The 6,942-nt window shown below is 28.1% G+C and overlaps 1 long non-coding RNA gene across 1 annotated transcript; it reads left to right on the top strand.

The window, feature by feature from the left end:
- Positions 1-1,273: 1,273 nt before the first annotated feature.
- On the top strand, positions 1,274-2,505 carry LOC114405386. Its single transcript, XR_003665190.1, has 2 exons — positions 1,274-1,589; positions 2,273-2,505. It is a non-coding gene; the product is annotated as an uncharacterized LOC114405386 (long non-coding RNA).
- The last annotated feature ends 4,437 nt before the right edge of the window (positions 2,506-6,942 follow it).

Below are 6,942 nucleotides of genomic sequence, written 5' to 3'. Positions count from 1 at the left end.
AAGAATGCAGCAAATTGTGTGGTTTTGTTAATTTCTCTTAGTCTTTGTCATCTAACTTTAATCGAATTAATCATAAATGGTGGTACCTTCCCTAGCATGTTGATCATGAGGCCCTCAAATTAAAATGCACGTATACATCAAATGTATGATATTAAACCAGGTGAAAAAAGATGAAGCATTTGGTTTGCAGCATTAAATGGAACCCAACTACCAACTAACTTATGCCAGTCACAACACAGGACTTTGTAGTTTGTATCACTTCAGGTTGAAAATATACAGCACACTATTTTTATAACATAAAATATTATTTCTCAAAATTCACATATTTTAAGTGTTTTTATTTTAAAATTAAAAAATTAATTGGAAATATTTGAAAATTTACTGCACCTGTGTAAAAATGTAAAAAAATAAAATATATATACAATAAAATTTTAAATAATTTGGATTAAGAAAAGTATAAGAAATTTTTTTGAAAAAATAAAATCACTAGCTTGCTTTGTTAGAGGGACATGAATCCTCTACATTTCCTCGATCTATAGTCTCTCTATCTGGATCTCTCTAACTTTTCTTTATATTTCTACTATTTTTCTTTATTTTTCCCCTCTCTCTCTTTTGCCTTTTATTATTTTCTTTATTAGGGTTGAGGATAAAAAAGATTGTCAATTTTTACTTATAAAAATATAAATATCGATCTTATGAGAAGTATTTTAAGAAAGATAAAAAAATTACGCTTCACTGAACAAATTTTCTCCACCACACAAGGGAAATTATTCATTCTAAGCTTTTTTTTTTATTATTTATTTTTTTTTAAAAAAAAACTCCAGTTAAGTTGTGTGATTAATTAAAAGATTTAACTGCAATACACAACTCAACTCATTTTAACTCGCTTTTGACACAAACAAAACCTAAGACTTGAGTTTCAATCCTCTCCCACGATATGTTTTATCACTTTTTATGTCACACCACGTAACACACAACAGAAACACAGAAAAAAAAAAAAGAATGAAAAAGAGGTTTTTATTATTTCCATAATTGTAATTAGATGTAATTGTAGATTGAAGTATGTTTACCACATCCACATTCGCTCCCCCACATCATTAAATCATTGAGGAAAAGAGTGAAAATAAGTGTTTTTCTTTGTTTCCATTAATATTGAAGTGATTAAATAGAGAAAATTATTCACATTCACTTCCACCTCTATATAAACCCTACACCCAGCACCACTCATACTCACACCAAGTGAACCAATATCACCTAAGCCATAATTAAACAACCAAACTCTAAAACACACACACGTACCATTTTCTTCGGTTTTTCATGGCTAGCCTCAAGGTTGCATTTTTGGCTTCATTGTTGTGCATGGTTGTGGTGAGTGCACCCATGGCACATGCTGCTATCACGTGCGGGCATGTGACGAGCTCCCTGGCCCCATGCATCGGTTACATCCAGAAGGGAGGATCACCGCCGGCGCCATGCTACAGCTGAGTGAAGAGCCTCAACGCCGCCGCCAAGACCACCACCGACCGCCAACAACGCCGTCTCGCTTCCCGGCAAGGCAAATGTGGCGTCAGCATCCCCTACATGATCATGTAAGAATATATATTAACTTCATTTTATATATCATATCTTCCACTCTTGTTATACTCTCTTTGGTTGTTAAAGAAATTATTGTATGATATATGAGAGATTTCTATGCAATGATTTTGACTATTTTTTTATGTGGTAGCTGAATTTTATCATTTTTTCCCTCATGGATAGAAGGAAAAAAACTGTTTTTAGTCGTTATACTTTTGATCAAATGTTGTAAGTAAATTTTTTTTAAAAAAGTAAAAATATAACGGTTTAGTTCCTTTTAACATTAAAAACATAAAAAATGATGAATTCTTAGAAATGAACTAAATTTACACAATTTTTAAAAAATTGCGTTCAAATTTATCAATATGAAAGTATAACAACTTTGACTGCGTTTGACCAAAGGTACAGAAACTAAAACAACATTTTTAATATAAAAAAATGATTACATTTCACATAATTTGAATAGTTTTATCTCATTATTTTCCGTTGAGTCATGCTCGAGTCACTTGACATTCTTTTTAATAATTGAATTTCAATACTACGAAAGTATGCTTTTTTTGTGTTTTGATATCAATTCATCACTACTATAAACCTATTTCAGCTCACCATGCAAACTATATATTAAACAGGTAGACTTAGCTATGTTTTATTTGAGAGTGTTCATTGTCTCGATTCATTTGTTGGTTACAATTTGCAGCATCAAGGTTTGAAAAGAAAGTCACGGATGCAGGAAACTGGAAACTACTTACTAGCATATCAGTAGCATTATTATTAATATTAAGAATAAAATCGAGGGCTACACTTATATGCCCCTCTCCTCTTGTACGAGAGATTTGTATTGGATAGCTAGCTTTTAATTATATGTTGCGCTCTTGTTTCCTTGAATGAGTTACACATAGTTATATCTACTTTTTCATGGGTTTCTCCCTACTTTGTCTAGTTGCTCTTTTTTGGATTGATTGATGTCATTCATCACTTCTCTATAATTAGCTAGGTTCAATAGCATTCAAAAGAAAGATACTATGGTTCAAAAAAAAAAAAAATACTCGATTGGTAATAATTTAATTTGATTAATTGATTGATTAAAAACAACAGTTTTACATTATAGGCTCATCACTTCTAGATTTTTTTTTTTACTGAAATTATAAGTGAATTATAAATGTCACTTATTTCAAATATTATTTGAAGATTGTTTTATTATATAGATTACTGCTTAAAGGTTTTACTGCAATAAAAAAAAATTAAGTAATTATGATTGTGTGATATATATATTTCACTTATACTTATGTAAAGGATTTTTATTTTAGAAAAAATAATTATTAATTATCTAAAAATAGCAAGCATTTGATATACGCAAATATATATATATATATATATATATATATATATATATATATATAATATCAAAACAAGTTATTAATTAACTGGCCTTCAAAAATGTTACTATATCTCCACATTTTTTTCGTCTACTTTTACACCGTTCTTTGCTGTGGCATTTTTGAGTCAAATCATATAATATAATTTGCTAAACCTGAGAATTAAAATGCCAAAAAAAATAAATAAAAAATCACCATGTGAATAACGAGTCCTAAAATGTTACTATATAATTAGAATTGTCTCGCTTTCAAATTTTAATGGTGATTTGGTACGGTGGTTGAAGGCCTTTCTCAGATATTCACTATGGAATTGTCAAACATATCGTCAATGAAAAGTCGAAAGTGTACTAGACTGCATACATATCTTTGCTAATTTAATCACTTTCATTATTCAAACATTAAAAAAGATATTTTAGGTGATATTGTATACGTACATCAATAACTATTTTTTTATAGAATAAAGAAAATTAAGTAAGGATTTCTTTTCTTTTTATTTTTTTCTTTAACTAAATAAAAACTTTTAAACAATAAAAAAATATTTTTTAGATTTTCCTTTTCTCCATTCACACAAAATCGAATGGCCTGTCTATTGAAAAACCTAATTAAACTACTCTGTCTTTTGTTAAAGAAAAAGGATTCTTATTGATAAAAGCCTAATAGATAGTCAAAATATTCACACAAAAAGTGCCAAAACTGATTACAATAGTCCAAGACAGAAACAGACGAAAATCAATCATAAAAGGACAAAAACAGGCAAAATTTTCAACCTAGGTCCCTTGATATCTATAATACGACATCACACGCGTTTAAAAAAACACATACTTTAAAAAAACCAGACCACCCCTCAACGCATTACAAAATCAGCTAAGAATACAGAAGAAATAAATAAATAAAAATAAGGTGAAATAATTTTGAATTGATTGGTTTGAGATATTATAAAAAGGAAATTTCTGAAAAATAGTATTCTGAAATTGTTTGGTTTGAATGAATGGAAAGAAGAGAAATTCTGAGAGTCGGGCATTGTAACTATGAAATTATCAAGGGAGTACCAAATGTTATCATGCCTTAGATATTTCACCTCAAATAGATGCAGTAATTAAGTTTTTTCCAGTCTTTAATTCTTTATGAAGTTTCTTTTTTGAAAAGTGTTCACATGTGTTTGCTAGCTAGCTAGATATGTAAATAGTTTTTCTTTTTTTCTTTTGTCAGCCAAAGAAATTTTATATGGAGTTATATATTATAAGTTGTACTAAACCCAACTCTTATACATGACCAACATTAATAGTCTGTCAATTCCTACAACTTATAAAATTAATTAATTTATCTACCCACTGCATACAACAATTGATAAAAGCCAGAGTACATGCATCCTTGCAAAATTATTGACCTACAGACTTTTCAGACACGTACTCCATTGGACCATTCATAATAATAGGGAAAGAAAAATTCCTTCATTCTATTGCACAACTAAGGGTAAGCTCTAAATTTAATCAAATTCAACAAATAAACAAAATAAACCACCATGCTTGCTGTCTTCATTTTCTTGCCATAGAACCCACCACTATGCTGTAAGAAAATGGACTTTATTAGGGACCATAGACATTGCCACTTGGACCCCAATTCACTTTATAACAATATATCTTCACATATATTACATAAGTGAATTTGTAAACATTAAATGAGCAATTGTTTCATCCTCTAAATGGAAAAGCACAGGTCAGAGATTTTGTGAGCCCTACCGAGTCTGTAAATAAGGCCTTCTTATATTCTTATATTTAAGTATTTGAATATAAAAAATAAATAAATTCATTAAAAATGATATGTTTTATTAATATTACATTAAACAAATAAACAACAGTTTTAATAAATTTTAAAAAATATATCACATTTTTCTTCAATTTTAGTCTTATATTATAATCTATCATTCAATTTTAGTGTTCCAAAAAACATCCCACACATAATTATCAATGTATAAGATAAAAAAGACAACCAGGCGGGTCGAGAGTGAATTTAACTCTTCTCATCTTTATCCTTGTAGAAAACAAGATGTGTTAGGATTTAAAAAGACATGTTTAAATTTAAACACATTCCCATCCTTATTTTGGTTTTATAAGGTTTAGGTAAGAGCGTAGGGACCCATTACATTTTTTTAATATTTTAATTTACTTGATTATTTTTCAAATTAATATTCAGTATATTATATATATATATATATATATATATATATATATATATATATATATATATATGTGTGTGTGTGTGATTTAGTTTAATTTTTATTTGGATCCTCAACAAAAATGATCTAGCTCTATTAGTATCACTATCATCAATGAAAATATCATTTCATACTGAATTTTACATATATTTTTGTTCTTTATTATCATACTATGGGTCCATTTTATTTGCTAAAATTTATGGTATAAGATAGGATAAATATTTTTGTTCTACATTTAATTTGAAAAAAGTTCATGAGACAACACAAATTAATCAAACAAGAATTTGGCAAATATTTAATTTCTTGGTACTCAAAAAATCATGGGACAATGGTTGATCTTAGGTACAAAGTATTCAAAAGACATACATATCCCATTATTTGTTAGCTACGGAATAATCACATTTTATCAAGTATTTCGAATTCACATTATCTATTAACTATAATAATCCTTTATCATAATATGTATTTCAAATTCAAATTATCTATTAGGTACAATAACTTTATCATGTCATTTATTTTAAATTCACATTATCTATTAGTTATAATAATTCTATCATATCATGTATTTTAAATTTACATTATCGACTGGCTAGTTTGCTTGTATGTAGTCTGTATTTTAAATCCTCATAAAATATAATAATAATAATTATTATTATTATATTAAGATAATTGATATTAAAAAGGATATTTTAGTAAATTTTATATTATAATGTTTATGTTGTCCATTGTTAATATGAAAATACACCTGATAAAAAATTATCATGTAGCTCAAATATTATCCTTTGTTGTTTTCTTTGTTTCGTACAGTATTGCTTAACAAACGTAACCTAGTTTTAGTTTTTTTTTTTTATAATTCGAGTTTTGTTTATGTTTCTTATTTTGTTAAAAAAATGCAAACACATTAATCCATTACATGATATATCACGGTGAGCTAAAAATTTATTAGATGTGGATTTACATGTAACACAAAAGTTAACAACTAATTGGAGTCATACTTTTTATTCAGACGTGTCATTATTTTAATTTGAACAAAAAAGGAAAAATAAAATACAATAATAATTTCAATTTATTTATAAAAATAAGATAAAATGATATGGAAAAATGACCTCTAACCTTCGGCTACCATTTATTTTATCTTTCTATCTTGATTATTCAACTTGACACTCTACAGTTTATATTTCAGTATTTTACATTTTTTTTGTATTATTTTTTATTCAGTTTATTGAAATTGGGCTTACATAATCCATCATAAAAGTTGGTTTTTGGCATTGTTAAATGTACCCCTCTTTTCTAAATGCACCTTGCTCTTGTTTAATTTTTTGGACAAAAATACCTCCCATGGAAACACATTTCCATTGATCACCAATACAAAATAGAAACATGTTTAAATTTGAATTCGGGGTGTATTCCCAATATATCCCACAGTCACAGAAACACGGTTCGGTATTAGCATGCAACATTTAAACAATGAACTAAAATAAATAAAAAATGAAGAGGGAAGGGAAAAGAAGAGAAATGAAGAGGAGAAGGTGAGGGGAGAGTGGATGCAAGGGGGTTAGTGAAATCAGAAAAGAAGGGGTGGGGTGATGGGATTCGGGGTAATAAGGTAATTTTAGAGTTTTTAAAATATGGGGTGCGTTTAGTAAGTCATTTTTATTTTATTTTTTAATGCTTGTATGCTATTTTATTGGGAAAACGGACTTAAGGTGGCCCAATTGAATGAATAGCATAAAAGGAGAAAACCAAATTGTTGAGGCAAATTTTCCCAATCTAAGT

This window comes from Glycine soja, chromosome 3 (genome assembly GCF_004193775.1).
Source record: "Glycine soja cultivar W05 chromosome 3, ASM419377v2, whole genome shotgun sequence".
NCBI lineage: Eukaryota > Viridiplantae > Streptophyta > Magnoliopsida > Fabales > Fabaceae > Glycine > Glycine soja.
Note: the sequence above shows the minus strand (reverse complement) of the source record. Positions and strands in the feature narration are given on the sequence as shown.